Here is a 24,037-nt window from a genome sequence, read left to right as displayed (position 1 = left end):
GGTACAACAGGGAAAGATGGTTTGGAACTCCTTCCTCCTTGCCTTTCTTACTTTTGGTGCATCTGGACAAGGAGAAAGGGCCTCCAATTTGGCTTGGGAAGTGATACAAGGATTCATACATGTCTGGAATAGAACGGATCAGGGGATCTGTATTCAGATTCCTACTTCTGCCGAGCAGGGGATTAGATTCGGTTTGATACCCATGAGGCTCAATATTGGAAAATATAATATGAGCAATGGCATTATAGGGTTAGTAGATGCTCCGTTTGAGTATCAATATCGAAGTGATTATACCTCCTCTGGCAGATGGTGGCGAGATGAAGCAGCCTTCTATGAGATCCCTCGGGACACGGGGTGGCCTGACTTAATAAACAAAACTTGTAAGCGATGGAGATTGGAGGTCAGTCGTGAAATTGGTATTAGTCATAGCCCGCCGTGTCCTCCAGGATTCAAGGAAGCCTATTCCAGACGATTCCCACCTTCTCCATCCTGGTGGAGAATAACAGGATGCCCTTCCTATCACAATATATCTTGTAATTTAGTGCCTTTTTGGCCTGCTTCCCCGGAAATTACCCCTTTTGAATTACAGTATAATGTAAGATGGGATTCAGCTTGGTGTGTTCACATACCTGACAGGAAGGGACAATATCCTTCAGTGAATAGCGCCCACACTGCTTGGGGATGGTCAGTGAAACACATGTTAAAAAAACAACCTCTTCACTTATTAAAGAAAGAATTTGTGGGCACGCCCAACCCCAATGATGCCCATTTGTTAAACTGTACCCACATTATAGATTGTACCACAGGCGCTGGCAATCCCATCGAAACATGGATCAGTTTGGAAGTTAGAACCTTAATTCGAGATATGTGCACCTGTTGGGGATATCCGAATTTTGGATACCGAAACCGGGACAACCAATGTAATCAGATCACCAATAATGTTAATATCTGGCTAAAATGTGGAATTCCCATTAACCACTTCCCAAGACATAAGGTGGGAGAGGATAATCAAATACCCCGGGGAGACGCAGCTACTTGTCAAAACGCTTTGTATGCCGCCCCTGAGGGGACCGTCTGGGGGTGCTCAGATGGGAAAATGTACTCGCACTTGAATGTTATGAAACAGGCTGGATTGCGGTGTGGTTTGGGAATTCCTACTATGTGTCCCAGGCGAATCTTTGAATATACCACACCACCTATTCACAGGAAAAAACGAGAACTTGATGACCCAAGTAGCACCCAGAAGTGGATTCAAAGCATTCTAAAACCTGATTATTATACCTGGGGACAGAAAGTATCGTTAGAGCTAGAAGCATTCTTTGCACCATCTGGGTATATTGTTCGGCACCAATGGGTGCTAGAAAACCTAACTTGGCAAGTACATGTATTAAGTAATTGGACTCGATATGCCTTTGGGGAACTAAATCTGCAAGTGCAACAAGTATCAAAAATGGCGTTACAGAATCGTTTAGCCTTAGATATGTTATTGTTAAAAGAACAAGGTGTGTGTGGTATGTTAAACTTGACTGAATCCGAATGTTGTATTACCATTCATAATGCCACGACCTCAATTGAAGAAGCCCGGGCAAAGATGAAGGAGGTTGCCGACCAGACGGGGGAACTCTTCCATGCAATGCAACCAGCTGACTGGTTTGGTGGCTGGAGTCCCAACTCATGGCTACATTCCATTTTGGGATCCTTGGGACTGACGGGATGGGGAAAATGGCTTGTAAATATTGGACTTATGATATTAATTGGATTTACATGTTTAATAGCAGGCCTTGCCATAGTAAGATGTATGATTAGCCGCTTGCTATCCTCAGCTGTCTCTCTCTCTTCTCCTACTGTCCGCTATGTTAAAATTACCACAGAAGAAGATGATATAAACGAGAATCAAAGTACAGCGACTGTTTGAGCCATGGGGTGGTGTGACGGTCGGACAAATTATAGTCAATGTCTCAAACATTCGTTAAAGAACTTTGGTGGAGAAAACGGCCTCTGTAAAAATGCTGGAGTTTTGTGAACAGGACAATGTGGCCGGAGGAGAGGGCCCCCCGGAGGGTGGGACCGCGCTTCTCCAAAGCCGCAATTCCTTATCTTAAGTGACCAGGAGAAGGAGCACAGCATATGCGCCTGGAGGAGGAGGCCCCACGGAGGATGGGACTGTGCTTCTATCTTAAGCGGTCATGCCAGCAGAAAAAGAGAGGCAACTCTGCGATGAACCCCCCCCCCCCCAAAGCTCTCCGACCGATTCCAGAGAACCCCGGGAATGGGACTGCGCATGTCGAGACCATCGACTAACATGCTATAAAAGAAGGGAGAACGAGTTCTCAGCGCGCGCCCTCCAGAACTGGATCTCTACGCTGGCTGGACCAACGCTGGACCCAGGACTGGTGAAACCCTTTCCTTCTCTCTTTCTTTCTTTCTCTCTTTCTCTCCCTCCCTCTTTTTCTTCTCTCTTTTCCACAGTCCCTACACCTCATCCTTCTAAACATAAACCGTTGACCAAGTCTGAGACTAGGAGTGGACCTAGCCGCCCCTGGGCTCCTCTCTGAGAAGGAGTCCAGAAAGCAAGGGGGTCTGCTCTGAACCTCGTGACTCAACGGGAGGGCTCTCCTCCTGACACAGTTTCATGTTCCTTTTTCCATTTCATTTTTCTATACTTCCCTTCTCTTCTCAAACAGCGGCTTAACGACATGTTGCAAGGTTCATATTGATAAGTTCACTTGTACTTGGGCAAGGTTATCTAGGTTGAATAAATGTTGATTGTTGTTTGAACTCCCCTGGTGTCGTTTCACCTTAATTCTGACAAAGGAAATCCACGAACCTGAGTCGCTCCAACTCTGGGACGCGACATCTGCAAAAGTAACAAAAGCTCGTTTCCAATTATTTTGTGTATTTTGTTCTAGGAATGAGTGTAGGAACCTACCTGTACCTTGATTTTTTCCTTTCAAAATTGGACAAAGCTGGCATGAAGGCTTAAATTGGATAAGCAGCATTTCCTTGGGCAAGGAAGGACATGGAGAAAATTGAGGTCCTTCAGCCTTCGCTGAGCATATATACACCCTGTATACAACCTCAGTGAAGCCCACTCGCACTCTGATTATTTGAGAAGCTGAGAAACCCATGTCCAAGACCTGCCTATCGTTAGTCCCTACAGCTCCTGCAAGAGACACTTGGGACTAGAAACGGTGAGGGGACTGAAAAAAGATGACATGACCTGCAAGTGACAAGTTATTGCCTGATTGCAGATGAGTAAACTAATGAAAGTGTGCCCTAATTAAACCATGTCTCTTGGTGCGTATCATTCCCCAGCAGGACCTGACTCACTGCAAATGGTGCCATATAAAAGCCATAAACCACCACCTATTATGTCAGGAGGGAACATTTGCAAAGAGTCAGGGCAGTAATTAGCAAAAGTCTGCAATGCTACTGGCAAATGAATTCTAGCAAAGCCTTATCAAAGCCTACCATCAAACATGTCACCTTCATTTTAAACTGTGTGCACATCAATAACGTGCTTCCTATCACCTGGGCTTCTCGCTTTGTGGTCAGAGTATTGGATGAGACCGTGCTCCTGCTCCTTTCTTTGAACACAAAACCCCATATTATTCTCATAAATCTCATTACACGCTCATAAGAAAGAAAGAGACAGAAAACATACCAATGACCATGATGAAATCCAGGATAGTGGATTTGATCACGTGTAACATTATCCACTAAACTATGCCTACTGAGATGAATAAATACCATCCTTTGGTACAGTTTTAATGTCTCGCACTATTAAGTTAGATCTGCTGTTCATGAAAAACAACCTCTGAGAAAAGTGTATTTTTTTTTATCCTAGCTAAATCTGAAATGTAAAGGTTTGCCTACGTGGCAGAGCAGTGCTGCGCAGAGATAACCCAGCTGACTTTGAACATCCTAAATGAGTTTGGGGACTAGCAAGTCTCACTCTGTTGGCACAGGGCTCTTGAGGACACAAACCCAGCCAGCTGAATTCCCATATGGTTACTGGCACGCACGTTGGCTAATGCCCTGAACATGGTGGCTTGCCTGTTTTTGCATAATCAACGTTTTTCAAGTAAACATAACTGCTTTCTCCTTGTGTTTTTAAAAATGAGAGGGAACTTAATCATATATATTCAAATAATCTCCTCGGTTAGAAAAGCAAAGGAGATGAACTAATACTGGAAAGTATGGCAATGAAATGCAAAGAATTTGGAAGCACCATAGCCATTTGAGTACGGAAATATTGCCAACGAAACTACCGCCAAAATTGCAGGTAAACTGAGGACTTCTACAGCTGTTGGGGAGTATCAGCAATAAAATTTATGGAAGTTGTTGGGCTTAGCGGTCTGAAATAAAGTCCCTTTTCCTGTGGTTGACTCATCTCCCTTCAAGCCTTGGGTACTGCTAACATCTTGAGCCCGGACAGAAAAAGAAGATGTACAAATTGTGAAGCAGTCCAATGCTTCTCCCGAGTGCTGGGAGGAACAGTGTCAGTGTCTCATTACTAAATCAAAGCTCCTGACAATTAAAATACTTCCCTTCTACTCTCTCACCATCCTTAATCTGGAATCTCCACATGGGAAAAATATCTTCTATAGCCATAAAAGGGAAAAAAAGGAAAAATAAGGCTATAAGGTTAACTACAATACTTTATTACAAGCTTTTTGTGAACAGTTTTTAAATGATAAAACATTTTCTAAATGAGATTGCATTCCCCTGAGATGCCCTGCTTAGAGAGGCGATATCCTTATCCGTAAAACATCAGATGTTGCTCAAGGACACATGCTGGGGGTTAGTTTAAAATCTAAATCCTTCCTCAATTCTTTGTAGCATCAGGGCAATAAACCAACAGCACAAAAGACTCAGACTTTCCCAGTGTTCAAAAGATTTCAACTCTCCTAGGTAGAGGGATCTCTCCCAAACTGCCCAATCATTTAAGTCTTTCTCTAAGTCTCGAGGAACCTGTCCAGAAAGGACACATGATGCAAGATTAAAAAATACACTGTGATGCATATGGATTAACTCCTTTGCTCTTGTGGACCCCCATAAAACCCATGCAGATTACATATATTCCCATTTTCATTACAATAATGACTGGGCTCGATAGCTTTTTGAATCAAATAGCTGCAATAATCCCTGTTAAATGCCAGACTGTTTCGTTTAAATTATTTCTGTTGGTATTTTTTCCCTAGGAATTTTTTTAAAGCAGCAGCCGCAAGTTGTCATTTAGGAGGTTCAGGTTGGACGTGACAGAAAACTTAAGAAAAACTTACAGCAGTGCAATAGCTCGACTGGTGACCGACTCTCCATCCTTGGAGATTTTCAAGATTAGGCTGGACAAGGCAATGATGAATTTACTCCAGCATCTGTGACAGTCCCGCTTCAAGAAGGAGGTCAGAGCAGAGACCTTCAGAGCTCCCTTTCAACCAACATTCACCTGATTTTTGTCTCTCTCCTGTATGTGATTCCCCCGTCCCCTCCAGTAAATTCAACTAATTTTTAAGAATTGTGTAATACAAGGGTCTAGACTAAAACATACTTTCACTCTGGCACTAAGAACTGCTAAAAACCATGGTACAAACTCCAGGTCACCTGAATAACGAGAACCAAATGACTTTTTATGCTGCCTCTCAGTTTTCCTTAAGGCAGATATATTCAGAGAAAGCTTGAAGAGAGCACTAAGAGAATTTTAGATGAGGATTTAAGATGCAAGATAGGAGAGAAAATAACAACTAGAGTCATCTTCACTTTAAAAGCACTACGTTAACCTATGGTAATTGAAGATGTTGGAAATACCTGGCTTCAGAACAGAATAATATTGAGTTTAAAAATCATTCCATCTCCTTTTGCAAAGTTTCAGCCATTATCGGAGGAAATTTCAAAGTGTCCAAGGTCAAGATATTAAAATCATGGGGAAGGCTTCACCAGCAGGTGCAGTTGGTAACACATATTACCTCCCAGTTATTTGACGGAAGAAAGATTTACTCTACAGCTTTTGCATAAAAGCTTGTATGTAATTTCTGCAAAGTCTTTCCAGGCTATTTAGGGACCGACACATAGACTCTGCTCCTTTTAACTTCCAAATATTTCCACTGAGTTTTACCTTGCTTAATCCTGTCCTTTCGGTGCAGAGATGAGAAGACACTCCTGACCACTTCTGCAATCAGGTCTGTAGAGGAGCTGGCTCTAGTCTGAAGTTGCACACCAGTTTGGCATGAAGGAGCTGTTATGTCTTCAGCTATAAAATGTCTATGCTATAAAAGCAATTCCTTGGCAAGGAACTTTACACACGTTCCCCTCTTCCTGACTTCATTTCAGTTTGTTTTGTTTTGGTTTTTTTCCTCCTGGGTTAAATATGGCCCCGCCTACTCAACTGTAGAAGACTAAAAATTATTTTGAAGCTTACAATCCAGGACCAGTAGCAGCTCATCTACATATTTCATGTCACCACCTCTACCACAGCATGGTGCAAAAGTCCCTCAGGCATTGCAAAAGACATATAAGAATTAAAAATAAGGGTATCCTTACAGTAATGCCTTTTGTAGATTTTTAGCTAGATTATCATTGGGCTTTTGCCAACGTTACTGATTCTTCACTCACAGTTGACTTGGGCTGGTCACCTCAACACTGAAGTTACCTAAGAGAATAGATGGCTTAATTTGGAAGAAATTTTAAAAAAACACTTCTTCTTTATGACATCAGCACAGGCAATATTTTAAAAAAATTAAACACTAGGAAAATATAAAGCAGATTTGGACCCAAGAGAGCAAAGTCAAGTCAACAAAATAATCATCCCTCTCTTCTTACTTGATGCTTAGCCCCTCTTGCCAAGTTTATTTCTTTTTCACTAGTTTGTGGTCTCTGAAACAAAAAAAAGTGCAAGACTCACTTTATTGCACAGTTTAAGACAACTTCTTTGTAAAGTTACCAAACATCATATATCTAAAATTACACTATGGAATGGGAAAATAAAATAGCACCTAGGACAAATGATGATTAACCTGCTGTAACAGCCATTACCATCTTCATAAGACCACAGCAAAAACTATTCTAAAATGTTCCAGCTTCTTCTCAATTCTATAATTGAAAACATTTTTTCATTTAATTATAACATGATTGAGGCAATAATGGAATTTAGCAAGTGCCTTAAAGATGTGCATTTTATAGCTTTAGACTTCAGGAATCAAGAACTTGATTTTACAAAGCCCAGAGGCTGGGGAAAAAAAAAATTGAATGTGATAGTAATATAAAAATTATATGAATTTAAATCTCTGCCAGCCCCTTTAGCAGTCCAAATGAAATTGCTTCATTAGTGAAGTTCTGCCATATAAACCTGTAACATTTGTTTCAGCCTGAACAAACCTAAGATTAAAATGAGATGAAGGTTGGCCACAGCCTTAGTACTTATAAATGAGATTTTTCCCTTTTTATTGACTATAAACACAATTCAACCTCTGAAAATGGCTGCATTCAATCCAATGCATGCAGCTCAAGGTCTCCCCTCTCATACTGTTGGGCTTGGGATGATTTGCGTTGCACTGACAGCATAACTCCTGAGAGCATCATTTACATCTGCAAACTGGCCACAATCACTCTGTACTTCAAACAGCAAAAGCCTGCAGAGACCTCGCTCACAAACACACAAATTTACTGAAATAAATACAGGAACTATATTTATTGTCAGCAAATTAACATTTTCTAGAGGGCCTAGTGGTGAAGACCTGTATATTTCCTAACTATGGCAGGAGCAATTTATTATGTCGGCACCAAAACCTACACTCCAGTTCAAGGCCAAGAGAAAGTGGCTGGCTGGTGAGGAACAGAACATACAGAAGAAAGCTGTATACAATGGCTCAGAATGACAAGAGGTGGTCTTAGCACATCCTGGGAAACAATTTCACACGCATGGTAGTAAAGATAAGCTCGAAGGAGGACTGAAGCCTGGCCAGCTTTGTGGGTCCTTACAGGGCACTTCTCCCAGGCTGGGGGGCATCAGGAAGAAGCACAAAGATAGTTTAGACAAGTGTAATAAATGGGCATTGGATGCCAAAATCACTAGTGACTATGGGAAAAGGTTGGATAGGGCTAAGTCGCGAAAGCAAAGATGAAGAGTTGGTGTTTGAGGCAAGAAAGCAGAGGAGTCAGGACCCAAATAAATGGGTCTTGGTCAAAGCAATCATTTAGGATAACAGTAATTGGAGCAGCAGTCTAACAATGCCTTTGGAGTAACAAAAGACCATAAAACCTCTGAAGGGTTTTGCTATATGAAAGTGTCTGGGAGACCTTCTATATAGAGAACTTGACAGATCTGACCTAGCTTGGAGGTGGGGTTTTAGTGAAAAGCCTGAAGATGCCTTGCACCTTGGACATATGAAAGCCAGACAGGATGGCACTGCTGTGCATGAAGGAAGAAACCAGTGAGAAGTCTGCATAATTTATTGGAAGCACAATGGCAGCCAGTTGTCTCTAGGAGGTATCAAAGAACTGGCTGAGATTCCTGTTTGGATGTAGACAAGTCCAGAAATGAGCTGTGAGACATCAGGACAGAGATATTAAGCTGAAGTTCCAGTGAAGAGAGGAAAAAGACATGAAGGAGGAAACAACCCCTGCGAATCCCTGCACAGAGGCTGAAGAACAGACACAGCTTCTCCACGACATATAGTAAGAAGAAAGTGAGAGATGCCAAGAGGCGGCCATAGTTGGCACCTCTGAATTTCAGTAACAACTCCAAAAGGACAAAAATGGATTGCCAGTCCTGTTTTTTTTTAATGAATGCTTAAGAGTGGCTTTACTAGAAGACCAACAGTTGAGTTGCTAGACCAAAAGCTGATGAAAGGAAAGGAAAAAGAAAAAAAAAAATATCCATGCATTTAGGGTAACTCATGGACATGCATTTGGACATGGCCCTGAGCGAGCTGCTCTAATTAGACTCATTTTGAGCATGGAGTTGTACCTGATGGCCCCTGCAAGTCCCTCCCAGCTTAAATCACGAGTTGATGATGTTGTAATACTGGAAGACAAGAAATCCCAACAGCTTTCAATACAATAAATAGTATCAGTGGTAAGAAGAGAGGGGCACGGGGCAGCAGCTCATATCTCTGCAACTGAGGAGATCAAAATGTGCTGATCTGGTGAGGGATAAGATCTCAGAGAGAGCAAGAAACTAAGGGAAAGAGGAAAGGAAGATACAGATTATAGACAAGATATATGTTAACAGGGGTCATGAAGATGACTCCAAGAAGACACCAGGTGAGAATTTTTTTGCATCTGCAGCAGCAAAGGAGGAGGACAGAGTTGTGGTGGGACAGGGGACAGCAAGTCAGGAGAACTCTATCTTGTCCATTTTCTCTTTGAAAAGAGAAAAGCAGCGAGCTATTGGGCAGAGAAAGGAGACACAAGCTTGACGAATGATAGTCAGGGAATGAAAAGACAGCTGGGGGACTTTTGTTTAGTTAGAGAGATGGCAGAACAGGGAAGACAATAATCATAATTAAGGAAATCAGCCCGCTGCAGGGTTTCTGCCAGCATAGTTTGGCAGCACAAGAGCAAGTGGATCTGGGGATAAGGACCTTGTGTATATAGAGAGGGACAAAAAGAGAGAGGAGGTTTGGAGCCTTAAACCTCTGAAAAATCAACTGCTGCAGGGCTGGGCGCAGGAAGAGGGGGCCACAGGAAGGAAAGGAGAGGTCCCGGCGACCGCAAGAGGGGCTGGATGGGCTCTCAACCAACCAGATGTGTATCAATGGTGTCAATGTGATGGTGAGGCTTTAATAAAGCAGATAACTCAGTTGTGGAAAAGGCAGCACGGTCCAGTCTATCCCGTAAAGACCTAGAAACAAAAGGTTAATCCCAGCACTGAGGCTGTGCTCCTCTTTCACCTTAGTTCATCGGCAGCCTGATGCATTGAAAAAAGCTGCCTAAGGCTCCCATATCCATCAAAGGTGTCTCTTTGGAAAAAACATTGTCTACCAGGGTGCTATAGAGTGCCCCAATAATAAACCTTTGTTTAAGCCCTGTTCACAGGGTTTGCAGTATCCCAGCTATGGCAGTTAGCGGGAAGCTTGCCAGCACAGCTCCCATTCCAGCCATGGGGTTGGACCAGTTCACACACTGTCCCACACAATTGGCACAGCTATAGTTCATTCCCCGGTCAAATTTGACTTAAAAATGGAAAGCTCGAGTCCCAGATGAAGTTTCTGAGGGTCAGTGATAACATGGTTCAGCCTAACAAAATGTTAGTAGTTCATTAAGCACATATAAGGAGCACTCCTAAATAATGCCACATATAACAACCTCAATCTTTTATATTAGGTAAACAGGCACCTTAGGTGAACATCAACATCATCGATGTTACAAATAAATAACACATTCTCCTAACAGGAAAACCATTTCAAAAAATCAGCTTTCAGACATTTGTTACGGGAGTCAAGCATAAAGGTAACATGAGCTTTGCACATGAAGTCCCGATGCTGTAACGGGAGTGCTGCTGTGTCTTGCAAAAGCTATGCTCAGATTGCGCCTTTGCCTAAAATAAGACCTGACTTTGTTTAGTGATAATACAATCTATTTATTTTTAAATGTGAAAACGCTCAGGGTGGTATTTCCAGCCAGCCTAGCTGCTCTCCAAGATCCCAGTGGCATGGCTGGCTCCAGCTCCTCTTTTGGAGCCCCAGTGACACCCCATGGGGACAGGGACGCGCTGGGACAACACGTATTTGCTTTAATGTGCCAAGTACTTAAAAGTTTAACTGTATCATTTGCATCAACAGTGAATGCAACTTACTTCATGGTCAGAGGCTATAACTGAAAACAGAGCCATCAAAGTCTGATTTGCCATCCCTGGCATAAACAGCCCCTCTGCCAAGTCTTAAAACGGGGAAAAGATCTGTTCTAAGACTTAAAATTGATGTTAATAATAGTTAAACTCAAAGCAGGGGTCTGATAGACTGATTACTGTCAAGAAATAGAAATATATACAGTATAGGAATAGTATACAGTCTACAAAACTCCTTGTACTTATGAAGGGAAGATAAGGAGGAGAAAAGCAAACCTTAAGAGACTTGGTCTAGAGGTCCTGCACCCTTCGCCCAACCCCGATGTGCATCTGCTCCAACAATAAAGCCTTTTTCATGAAGGGTGAGCACTGCATCTGACCTCTCTGAAGATAGTACTGAGTTACCAGCCCAGGTACGTTTCTCGTGCTGTGCTCATGCCTGGATTAGGAATTAATTTGTCATCACCAGTTGACAGGACACATAAACACATCTCCCACTGCTAGTGCAGCCAGCACTTGTTTACTGTCCCCAATGGTTAATGGATTCATTAAATGCCTACGCAGACATGATGTCTTTCTGGGGTTTATTAGCCAGTTTGGTCCATGTGGTCTGAATTTTTTTTTTCCACTGCAGGACACAATACCTACATAATCACACACTGAGTTTTCCACAGCCATCTTCAGCTGCTTCCCCACCATCCTCCCCTATAACAAACTGTGTTAGGTTTGCTCTTCAACAGAAAATATCTCCAGGATGTAAAACTGCTAGTGCCTGACATGCTCCAGGAAAAGGAGCCACTTCTTTAACCAAAAAAAGGAACAAAGAAAAGAGGATTTCTCATTGTAGCAACATTTTTGCCTAGCTTTATGGTCAGGCGCTTAAGCCATTGTTTCTGCCCCCAGTTTCTAGCGATATGGCAGGCACGCAGCCCCAGACTTTGTTCCATTTTCTCGGCTGGGAAAGGGACTGCACTGGAAGCAAAGACTCTGAGTTGTGAAAAGTTCAATTACTTGCAGGAGTGCTCCTTGAGGTGGTCCACCGCTCAGGGGACAAGCTGTAGTTTTGTGTAAGGGCCTCAGGTTCTTCGCTCCAGACTTTGGAAATGCAACTGTGAAGTCTTTTGGGTACAAATGATGTTATAGCTCTGCCACAGAGAGAGACTTTAGCCCATCACCAAGCACACTGCTCAGACAAAACAAGCCAGCAAACCAAAAAACCCCCAAACTGGACACTCTGGGCTCAAACAGATTCTTAAACTAAATGCCATAAAAGCAGACATTGTTCTTTTGATGTCTTCTTGTCAATTTAAATTAGCATTACTTGAAAAGGGTGATCTTAAAATGGTCTTTTAATACTGTAGAGTTCCTAACAAAATAGAATTAAATAGGCATTCATACAGACAAATAGCCAGCTCCATTCCTATAAATATTTCATCCTTAATTTTGAGCGTGTCCATGGCAGTTAACTATGTTACTTAATGGTTGGACGGCCACAACATAAAATCTGGAGAATAGATGTTCATCACTAGGCTTCCCACCAGTAGTATTTCTTATATGCAGCTACTCAGAGGCTTTTTCTTTTTTTAGTCCCAAAGGAAATACAGTCGATGCCTCCGAGTGGGATTCAGCTGCCCTCCATGCAGCTGGGATCCCATCCAGCTCAGCTGTCTGCATGTCCCAGGCAGCTCCGGAGGGGACAGATGGCAAAGGAGATTCAGCATAGGATGAATCACTCCTTGAAGGGTCACGGTGTTCCTGTAAACCTAGAGACTACTGACCCCTAAGCAAAATTGGGTGGGATATGCAGCTCTCCGGGGAAAAAAGTCTCTAAATTAGAAGGGACATTGATTATTTCATGGTGTTGCAGAACTGCACAATCCATCCAACTTTCCTTAAGTGCTAATTTATCTAGTTTTAGTGTTGCTACAAAATATTCCTCTTCTTAACTCATAACCTACTGTGTTACTATGAGCAAAACCAAAGTCATCAGGATTATGGGTTTGCTGCACGTAGGAGATAACCTGTAGCCAGTGGCTGATGCTGGAGAACGTCAGGGCTGGGATCCTGACAGGTGGGAGAGCTCAGAAAGGGAGTTAGGTTTTTGAAGTTTGACATGTTACAGAAAAGTCATCTTCAAAATAGCAAGTCTATAATGGTGAAGACCCTTTTCCCCTGCTGAATAACCTGGATGACATAAATTAAATCAAAAAGTCAGTATGTATTGTTCATAACACTGAATATGAAAACATGATTAAGAAAATAACAGGTTATTAGAAATGGGTACTAAATGCAAACTTGCACCCCCATCTTCTTCCAAGGATGGGGGCCTAATTTACTATATTATGGCTAAATTGTGATTGTGTTAAAATCACTAATTTGAATGGCCTATCCTTTGTATTTAAATTACTCAGCATGCAAAATGAAAGCCATGAAAATATATTATCCTATATTTTTAGAGGTGGAATTATTTTAATATGCTTCTATAAGGGACATTCTACTATTTTTAAATCACGAGGCTTAATATTAAGTATTTCATATTACGATGGTGCCTTATAATGATCACAAAATGACTAGGCACTGCATCTCATCACCGGGTTACTATGCATCCTCGCAGAAAAAACCCTCAATTTTCTATGAATGAAGAATTTATAAATGATAGTTATTTTACATGGAGTTACAAGCCTGACACACAAGACCAAATCCATCCCGGGTATAAAAAGAAGAGGAGATTTGAAGAGGAGCCACATCACATTATGCTGTAGTAAGTTTGTCTATAAATTAAAGCAGCCATCCCGGGAGGTGCCATAAGCAGGCATTGTTTTTTTAATGCCATTAAATGTGATGACACTCAAGGATGTACGTTTAAATGTGTGTATAGGTGCATAAATGATACAGGAGTTAGGCAAAAAAACCCCAATAAATGTAAAGCACCTTTTGCTCTTTTTTCTCCCCTATGATTACATATTGTTGTAAACCTGCTCTGAGGGTTAGCTAACATGAATTATCTTGTCTGCATCGCGGGTAGTTACGCAGAGCAGCTGGCGGGCTGCGAGTTCACATGCAGCATCTGCAGCAGTAATTCATACTTCTGCCTCTGCATCCCTGGTAGGCATCTTGAGGGTTGTTTGTTTTTTTTAAGGAAGTCAAGAGAATTATAATGCGGTGCTGTATTTTTTCAGTTCCACTTAATGCTTACAAACCTGAACAGAGCTAGCAGGAGTATTTTGATGGAAGCAGTTTCCCAAGAAAACATGTGATTTCCTCTGGAGGTCTTCTACAGGGATTTTTTTCTCCTCTCCCTATTAACACATTTATTTTGGATTATGGATTTTTTTTTTTCCAACTAGAAACATTTGTCATAAACCAGTGTTTCAGCATTTTGACAAAAGCATCATAATTTTGAAATTTTAGGATAAAATTTTTTGATTCAATCGTCAACATTTATTGTTGACAGTAACATGTTGACATAAAGGTCTTATTGTTTAAGAATGTAAAAAAACCAAAATACTACAAGTTGCTGCAGGACATAAGTTAGGTAGGGGTTTTTTGTTTTCTCTTTTCTTTTGCATAGTACAGGTATTGTCTGCACAAAACCACAAAAAGAGGCAAAGGGGAAGAATTTGGAGGATTCAGCCAGGACCAGAAGATGTCTTCAGCCCTTCCAGGCTATTTCACATCCTCCAAATGAGAAAAACAAACTGCAATCTCAGGTTTATACACTTTTAAGTAAGCAAGAACTACCAGATCTGACCCTGCAATCATTTCTGTCACTAACCGGTTTCACTCATCCCAGTTCATACAAGAGGATATATCCCCCAAAATGTGCTGGTTTAAAAACTTTGTAATACGAACATGTACTTTTATATGAATAGTGCTCTAACAGCTTAGTTATCTAATAAAAAGCAACAATATAATACCTCCCTGATATTTGCCATGCATTACCTATTTCGGCAACAGGGTTTCTTTCAAGCTCTGAAATAACGCTAAGGCAAAAAGACGTCAGAAAAATTCTTGGAGACATTCACTGCAATAAGTGTAGGCAAATATATTCGTAACTATAAAACCCCTGTAATTCTGCTCTCCTCCATCTGGCACAATCTTGTTGCCCAATATAATATATATATTTTAAACTCAGCAGGAGGAATATTGTGCTTGCTCTGCAGGACTGCATCTTCAAAGGAAAGCAAATATACAGTTTTAGTTCCCAGGCTATGATTCAGTTGTAAAAAAGCCAGAACTATTAATAAGCTGTGCTCTTACAAACTAATGATTATTATCTTTAAGACTCGAAACAACCTGATTATTTATTAACTACATTTAAGTCATGAAGTTGGCTCTGAGCATAACTTCCCTGTAGAAATTGGAGCAACTTTATGTACTTTTTGTTCGAAGAAGAGTAGTAAAATTTTGAATTTACTGCTAATTGTTTCCTAATGGCTATTTTTCCCAAAAGAAGTTTTTTGTTCGATAAATAAAAAGCCAGATATTTGTTTTCTTTTCCTGTTAGAAAATAAATTTTTAAAAAGGCATATTTTGTGCACAAGCCTTCTATTAATATGATTGGCTATATTCCTTCAGTAACTGATGTATTTTCATGACGATGTATTTTATATAAAGAGGCTTGTGAAATGCAAAGCGGCCACTCAAAATGCACGAGGCAGGCGATTGATAAGGCACAAAAGACTGCAATTCTGGTGTTCTCTGATCTTGCTTAAGTACATAATCATTTGTTTTTCCTTCTTAACGCGGTGTTTACTGTCACTTGTCTGAAACAAGGTTTTGTTCAGCGTTATTATAAAATAAAGCTGCATCTCATTTCCAAGTCAATTGCCCTGAAATTCAAGAAATTTGGAAGCAAGATATTTAACAATGGGGAAAATCAAGCAGCTGAAAACCCCAGATTCATCATCTCACTGCTTAACTCCAGCCCTACTTGAGGTTTTTAAGTCATCATCTAAACACAGACATTGAAGGAGCCTTTGTGGGTATGATTTTTTAAAATTGCTCTCCTTGCTCTATTACTTTGGTCCTAAAGAAACCCTTTGCCTATTCAAGCCTGTAAGAGTAGTTCTTGTGTAACTTGCCATGCAGAGCAAATCTGGAAAAGCTGCACGGCTTTTTGGGAAGGTTCACCAACACCTGCTTGACTAAGATGTTACCAGCTTTCTATATCACCGGCACAAAAATTAGTAAAAACCCCTCAAATTATTGACTGAACAGCTGTTTGTCAAAATGCAGAATGATACTGCAGTCGGCTGGCTCTACTTCCAAATATCTTTATATAAAAAGTGTGGTTCTCATTAAAGAAAAAGTAGGACTGAGTTCCAGAGATCTTACAAAGTCATTTAAGATGCTAAAAACTGTAAACATAGAAGAAAAATTATTTGTCTTCACATTAAATAGCTTGTTGCCATGTCTGTAGTCTCAGACAACAGACTATTGAGCCCTCTGCAAATCAAGAAGTCAACTGCACATCTGAGAACTTGGAGGCATCTCGTAAGAGGAGCAGATGGCTCATCCAAAAAAAACCCAACCAACACCCAACCCCAAATTAAAATCAGCATTTCTTCTCATCCTGCACATTTAAATGTGGAACTAATTGCCACAGAAGGTCATGGATTTTAAAACCGCTTGCACATATTTGAAAAGTAAATCAACAACCCACCAAGGATTATAAATTATTAAAGCTACCAGCTCTGGTTCAGGACGTTCTTTGGCAATTGATTCTGGTTGCTGTAAAAGACAGGAGGCCAGGCTAGATGGACCTTTGGTTTCATGCGGTGTGATCCATTCTGTATTCTTATTTAAGACAAGAAGAATCAACAATATCAATTCATTCCTGTTGGAAAAGTGTAAGGTAACCTTCTTGGTAGTCACAATGCAGCGCTCCCAGGCAGGATGCTGTTAGAACCAACACATCTTGCTCTGTCCCTCTGGGTCGTTTCCCCCTCGTTTCTGTATGTACAGAGTGGCTGAAGTCAACACAGCTCAAAAAAACCCTGGACGTATTTTTGCTAGGTGACAAAGGCATAGCTATGTTTTTGTGAGTTACAGCACACCTAACAACAACTGGGGCGAACCTGCCAGCTCATTTGAAAAGGCTTTGGATGAGTCCCTTAATTGGGAGCCTCAGCCCTGCCAGGGAACTTCTCAGAGCATCAGGAGCTTTTGGCAATCAGCTGAAGAAGCTTGCTGCAAGCTCCTGCGCAAGCCAACATAATACTGGCTTGTGTTTTATGAAGAAATAAAACGTGAAGAATGTGTACTTGGAGAAAGTGAAGCAACTACATCAGCAATCAATATGTGGTTGCAATAATGTAATTAAACAAATCGCAAAGGGCCTGATGAAGATTTCATAATTTACTTTGCAACAGCAGTATCTCAAAATATCTGCATCTGTGCTAGAGTGATGCTCTATCTAAGGGCTTTGAGACCAGGGCACCCAAACACCAGAAGCCAGCCTGGACAGGGAGACATTTTAGTAGGGTTTAATTACTGCCGTGGTGTGCTCTTAGGAGATCAGTCACAGCAAAGGTCCACCCGGCCACCTCTCCCGACCCAAGCAGGGACCAGATGCCTGCAGAAAGCAAGCCAACCCTGCGGGGAACCATATGGTGATGCCATCTCGGTGTCACTTTGCCTCCTTACTTCCAGCTGTCCGGGCTTTTGAGCTCTTACCCTCGAAAGCCTCTGGGAGGGTTTTGTTTCAGGGCTTTGCCAACAGCTTTTCCAAATCCTTTAAAAGCTGTTGGTGTTCCCTGTGTCTCAAGGTGATGGGTCAAAATCCATCAGCCTTCACCCCCACCTCCCAGGTCTTGCCTGACTTTATGGGCAGGGATCTACCCGGGGAGGGAAAGAGGGTGGCAAATACAGCTCTAACGGCTGAAATACCTTTTAAGATCACTTGATGCTTGTAGGAAGTGTAAAAAGCAGCTGACGTAATGGATGAAATAACTTCCAGCCGGCCCTTGGAGGCCATATGTCACACCCACGGTCCATGAGCTACACACACAGTACTGCAGGTGCCGGGCAGGAGAAAGGCTACAAAACACCCTGGGCTTAAAAAAAGCCCCATTATTTAGCAACAGGGGTGATAAAAAGTGCTTCCCAACTTGCTCCCACCTAGTAGCCGAAGTTGAAAAGGGTCTTTTTTGGTTGTTTTTAGACTCATTCTCTGCACAACATTTGAAGCATTGCTTCAATTTTATGATGACCACCACCACTACGGGTACATCTTCATCTCCATGGGGCTCCTGGCTGGAAAACTACATTATCCTGAGCTGAATATCTACCATATGGCTGGTTTTTCTTCCTTTTTTTTCTTTCCCCTGTTCCTAACTGGGCTGAAATGGGAATAGTGAATCTCTTTGCATCGTGACCCCCAGTGTGACAGGTGAGCAAGGACAGCTTCGTGCCAAGGCTGTGAGCAAGAGAAATCACTGTAAGTGGGAACCTTCCACAATTGTCCCAGCCAGGACGACACAGCCCATTTTCCCATCCCTTTTCCATCACAGACCCCATTTGCTTTCTTACACCGTAATTTTGCTGCTCCCCAGACCTTTCCCCAACAGTCTTGGGTGGTTGGATGCGTCTTTCTCAAGCACGCTGACTGCAACAGAAGGAGCAGTACTTCTCCCTGGAGAAACTGAAATTAAACTATATTATGCTATAGGTTATATGTATCTTTTATATATATTTTTTAAAATCTCTCTCTCTCTTACAATGCCACCCTGAGATGAGACTCCTGTTTGCCACGTATATACCTGTGCGACCGCCTCTATGTGACAGAGCAATAAACATTTCCAATCCTCCATCCCATTCTTTTTTCCCAAGAAAATTCAAGACAATTAGGTTAATAGGTCAGCAGATAGTAAGGTTTTAGGGGAAGCATGGTACCATGAGGAAGATGTCCATGTCCATGTACATGTACCATGTCCAATGAAGATGAAACATGATTCTATGTTCATGGAGAAGTTCAGTCAAGGACATTGAAAAAGCTTTTCTAGACACAACTGTTCAGGCATAGTGAGGGCTGAGAGAAATGACAGGGTATTTAGTAAATTAAAACTTGTTAGGTATCTCCCAACAGGTGATTTGTAATAAGCAGAAATTTGTGTGCATAAAATAAAAGGAAGAATTGGCAACGTTTGACAGCAAGGGAGTATGCAGAATACCCTGTTTTACTGTGAGAGTGAAGATCAGTCTGAACAGGAGCATCCATTTTACGAAATAAAGTAAAATAATAATAAATTTAAAATAAAATAAAATAAAATAAAAGCCACTCCAGCCTGCACTATTCCCTTCCAGGACAGCCAAGGAGGCTGTGAAGTGTACGAGGCACTGTGTGTGGGTCTTGCAAAACCAAAAATATTTGAAGACACCAGCATGCAAATCCATTTTACCATCTACCAAGTTAGCTATTTTCTAACTGCTGAGAACCGGTCTTATTCCCCCAGCATTTGAAGCTAGTAAATAAATCTCTATAGTCCTTTGAAAGCTGTTAGTGAGCAGCAGGGGAAAAGAATTTCTGGGAAAAAAGAAACAGAACAGGTAAGAAATAAGATAGAAAGGGCAAGAAACAAGATAGCAGGGCAGCAAGGTGGGGGACTTAATTGCCAAAACCTGGAAACCCGTTTTAAGTTTTTAATGACAAACCGCATTTTTAGGTTCTTATCTGGGAAAAGGAGTAACGTAAAGGTCAGTTTAGCAGTAGCATCATCGCAACTACACAGAAGCAAATTCGGAATTAGATCAGGGAGAAGAGGAGCATGAGCAGGACCCCAGCACCTCTTGCAGCATTTATAGAGATTTAATAAAAATGATTAATTCTGAAGTCTGACTCATAACCCTGGCTGCAGCAAGAGAAAACAACCATATATAAGAAAAAGAAACAAATCGATATCATTGCCAATACTCTAATGTCCTATTTATTGAGGCTGTATTCTCATCTCAGCCATCAACTACCAGACCTTTTAAAAAGTTTTTGAGATTATATTCAGTTCCTACATTAATTTATGAATAAATAAAGCTCTGACATTGCCAGCTGCAATTCTGATTTAATGAGTCACTAATATTTCCCTGTGCATTACTACTTTTTTCTGATGCCTGGTGACAACATCCGTCACAGCAATTCACACTATTTTAAGTGGGAAATATGGTATAAAGTTTTTGGAAGGTCAGCAAAGAAATTGTCATTTGACATTCCTACCCATACAGATATACACTGTTTTACTGCTCCTGCAAATTGTCAGCGCACAAAACATATCCTAGGGATTTTGGGGAGGTAGACGAGAGGTGGTTGCTGTAACATTGGGAAAATAACTACACAGGAGCCTTCAGAGGCAGAGGTATAAACAGGAAATAGTATGAATTTTCTTGAAAGGAAGATATGTTGTTATGTCCATGAGAGACAGGTAGTACCATACTTAATTTCATATCATCTTGAAGGTAACAAAAAATTTTTATATATCTGTTACAGTAGCTCAAATATCATTATAATTGTCACGATGGCAGAGCACCTCCTGCACGACCCAAAGACCACAATTTCTTCTTCACCCTATGCACCACGAACACATTCTGAAAAAATAATAAACAAAAAAATCTGTATTTTATTCTTTACAAATGAGAAGGATGAACGGAGAGGCCATCCTTTGCCCGGGGCTCTCTGCACCAAGCAGGAGCTTCCCCCGGCGGTCCCATCCGTGAGCCGACTTCCATGACACTTGAGGCAGGAAGGCTTCCCAAATTCCCACACTTTTTCCATCTGCCATGCCCTAAAATAAATCATAGCAGTCACCAAGACATCCTTGTCTCCTCAACCTGGTTGTTACCCTGCTCGCAGTCAAGTGAATATGAGTTTCGCTTTGGCTTAATTACATCACAAATACATGCCCGCATGGATTTATAAATCAACACAATCAAAGATGATAAACTCCAAGTAAAAACAAGTAATTTCATTATTTTCAAAGACAGGTCACATGGACAAACAAGCAAACTAAGTGGCTTTCAAAATAAAACTGTGTTTCTATAACCCTGTTTTGCCTCACTAGTGTCCACCCCAGCCATACTGAAGTAGCTACCTCTTCTGGTAACTGCATTAAAAATGCTCCTTTCAAAGACAACAGCCTAGAAACACAGTAAAACAGCCTTAAAACAAGCTGTTGTTTTCATCTTACTATATGGAAAACATCTTTGCTAAAACCTTTTCATATGTTTGTGTTAGTTTAAATTGAAGTGTGGCATCCATATTTCCATTACTTTTTTCAGTACAATGCACTCCCAGCGTTTATATTTATACATAGATACATAAAATAGATATACATCTATTGTGGAGTCCAGGGCAAGCCCTGTCACAGCTTCAGCTTGGCTACTCTCCTAAATTCTTCCTCTCTTGCCACTACCCATGAGACTTGAGGCTGCTGAGTGTTTAGGGATCCCCTCTTTTAAAAGGCAACGTACACGCCAGAAAATCCCAGCTATCAGACCTCAAGAGCTGGCCAGTTTGGTCAAAGCGTTATGAACTGAACTACGAATATTTCTTTCAAAATCCCTCTCCTGCTCACCCAGGTGGGCTCCATCGCATCCGCTCCAAAACATCAGCCCTCTGCCATGTGCCACTGCTCTTTTGCCCCACGGTCCGGAACTCCTCCTGGATCCCAAACCCAGGTGAAACCCACAGCACCCAAAATGACAGCTCTATCTAAATGCAATGTATGATGTAATATATAATGTAACAGTAAGGAGGCGACGGCTCAAACTGTTCCTCTTTTGAGTTGGTCTATGGGAAAGAATTTCTGAAGGAGAAAGAGCCTTCTCTTATATTCCTCAAGATTTGCTTTTCTGTCCTCTTTTCTTCCTCCATTGTTCTCTGTAAGACTGACTGCCGCAGGCTAAACTGTGTTTTCCATCCAATGAGACAGATGGATGGCCGCTCCAAAACCATCATCTGTGCAAGAGGATGTGGTGTGGTCCAGACAGATGATCTCGTGCAAGGATTCAGCTGTGTGATACCACCAAGGCAGCACAGTGTAATTATTAGTCACTTTTTGTACGTGAGCCACAAAGTCACATTGAGGTATTTTCCTTTGTTTATTTGCATGAATTGTTATTTCCCTGTTGATAGAAATAATTATTGTAAACAGCCTTATAAAATGTTTTCTTTCCAACTAAGAAAACATCACAAAAAATAACTGATTGTGAGTACACTGTAAATTATGTATTGCTGTACCGTAAATGACACATCTGCTATCTTGGTGCCAATTAGCCAGGAAGGTAAGAGAACAGCGTAACAGTTGGGAGCCTTGAGTATTCCTGTAAGATGATGTGGCTGATCATTTCACAACTTGTTTTGTTCCTGCTGGTGTGCAATGGGATACTGTGAAATAATGTGCACCATCTGCTGCGAGTGTGGAAAATGGAATAATGTATATCATCACCCAATGTCTACGTCAGTACACATATTTTTGTGAGGGACTAGAAGATATTTGTTATCTTTCCTCCTGCTGTGCGGCACTACACTGAATGGACACTGCAACTCTTATTTTATATTGTTGAAAAGGAATGTCTTTTAGTTGTTACTATGTCCTACACATATGAAATTGCAACATGATTTAATAGCGTGGAATTAAGTATTGCTAAGCAAGTCCCGGTAAAGTTTTGAAAAATGAGTCAAAGATGAAAAAGTAAAGAAAATACACTAAAAATTTAATTTTATCTTGAGCTCGCAGCCATAACCGTATTTTACAGTAGTAGAAACATCCTAAAGGCTTCCCAAGTCACTGAACAGTGATGTCTTACACAGTCCTGAAAGATATTCATTTATTAGCAATTTATTGAGCTGCTGGATGCTTTACATTACAGTATTTTCACACTATTCAGTTGAAATCTAGCTACAGAACTACCAAGCCTATCAGCAAACCAGAAGGTATGGTACTTCAGCTATGCCGACTCCCTAGCAAAAAAATATGTCAGTATTATGCTTTCCTCGCATGTTGAGAACACACTCTCAATTATTAGGCTTCTGTTTAGTTTCAGAAGATGAAAGTTGTTATGTATTGAATATTTAAATATATGCAGACAAGTATTTATTGTAAATTAACTAATCTCAGTCTGAGCCAGTTGGCCAAAATACTGTATTTGAAATGCTGAGAAATTCTCATCATGGTGGTGCTGTGAGTCACTAGAATTGTTTTAGGAATGGCAGGTAGGAAATCCCTTTTATTTCCCATATTGGGTCTTCTTCAAAAGATGGTTTTGTTTGGCACACTATTGCTTGCTCTCACTATTAGAGTGGATGCCACGATATATTTGGTGTTGTTTTACAAACATACCAGCTCTAAAAGTCAAGTTTCTATGAGGCTCTAAACAAATAAAGAAAAAAGTGTTTCTATTTTATGTGTTTGCGGGGGGAAATTTAAAATTATAGTCCACCTCCATCTTAGTATTAAAAAAGTAACCAAAATAAGGACATTTATTTAATAACCATATTATTTTATAATTAAAGTATAGATTTGCAGCGGCAAGACTCAAGTTTTGTGCTGGATACATCTCCCTGGCTGCCAAGAAGTGACACAAAATTTGGCCTTCAAATGTTCTGCTGCCTTCTTTTTGGAAGAAGGCTGATTTAGGAGGGATTGAACACGGTACCACAGCATCAAAGAGAAGCCCAACAGCTCTTATGCACAGATAAATACCCAGGATGGGATAAGTGTTTGTCCATTAAGATGAATGGGTGTCCCAAATTCCTGCCTAAAGCACATGTTTTATTATTCCTATTGTTATTCCACCCTATGGAAATAAAGCATATTTTTATAAATAATCGCTTGTTGAATATGTGATTACAGTTTCTCTTCTTTTAGTTCATCCCCAAAGAAAAACACGTCACTCACACCCAATTCTCCAAAATCATATATACATAGTAAGACAATTTAAAAACCACCACCACTGCCCTGCCTTCAGCCATCTATCCCATCAAGACCACAATTATGCTCTTACCATACATGAAAAATACTCCAGAGTTGCAAAACGTCAAGCATTTTGACCTTCAAATGCATAGTCAGGGAAGATAGTGCAAAGATAAACTATTTTCTGATGTCTACAAACACAGGAAGACCTACATTTGGCCACTCAGCTGCAGAACAAACCAAGTTTCCCCATTAAGGTGCAGCCTCCTTGCAACATGCCAACACCAAGTGACAATGTCCAAGTCCAAAAGCAAAAACCCACTCCCAAACTCTTTCCAAATTGCAAGAG

At 41.0% G+C, this 24,037-nt stretch overlaps 1 protein-coding gene across 3 annotated transcripts in view; it reads right to left on the bottom strand.

The window, feature by feature from the left end:
- PRKG1 (protein kinase cGMP-dependent 1) overlaps window positions 1–24,037 on the bottom strand; it is a 532,766-nt gene that overhangs the window by 107,576 nt on the left and 401,153 nt on the right. The gene's annotated exons all lie outside the window — the stretch shown is intronic.

The sequence above is a fragment of the Aquila chrysaetos genome, chromosome 11 (genome assembly GCF_900496995.4).
Source record: "Aquila chrysaetos chrysaetos chromosome 11, bAquChr1.4, whole genome shotgun sequence".
Lineage (NCBI taxonomy): Eukaryota > Metazoa > Chordata > Aves > Accipitriformes > Accipitridae > Aquila > Aquila chrysaetos.
This window is presented reverse-complemented; position numbering and strand designations above follow the sequence as displayed.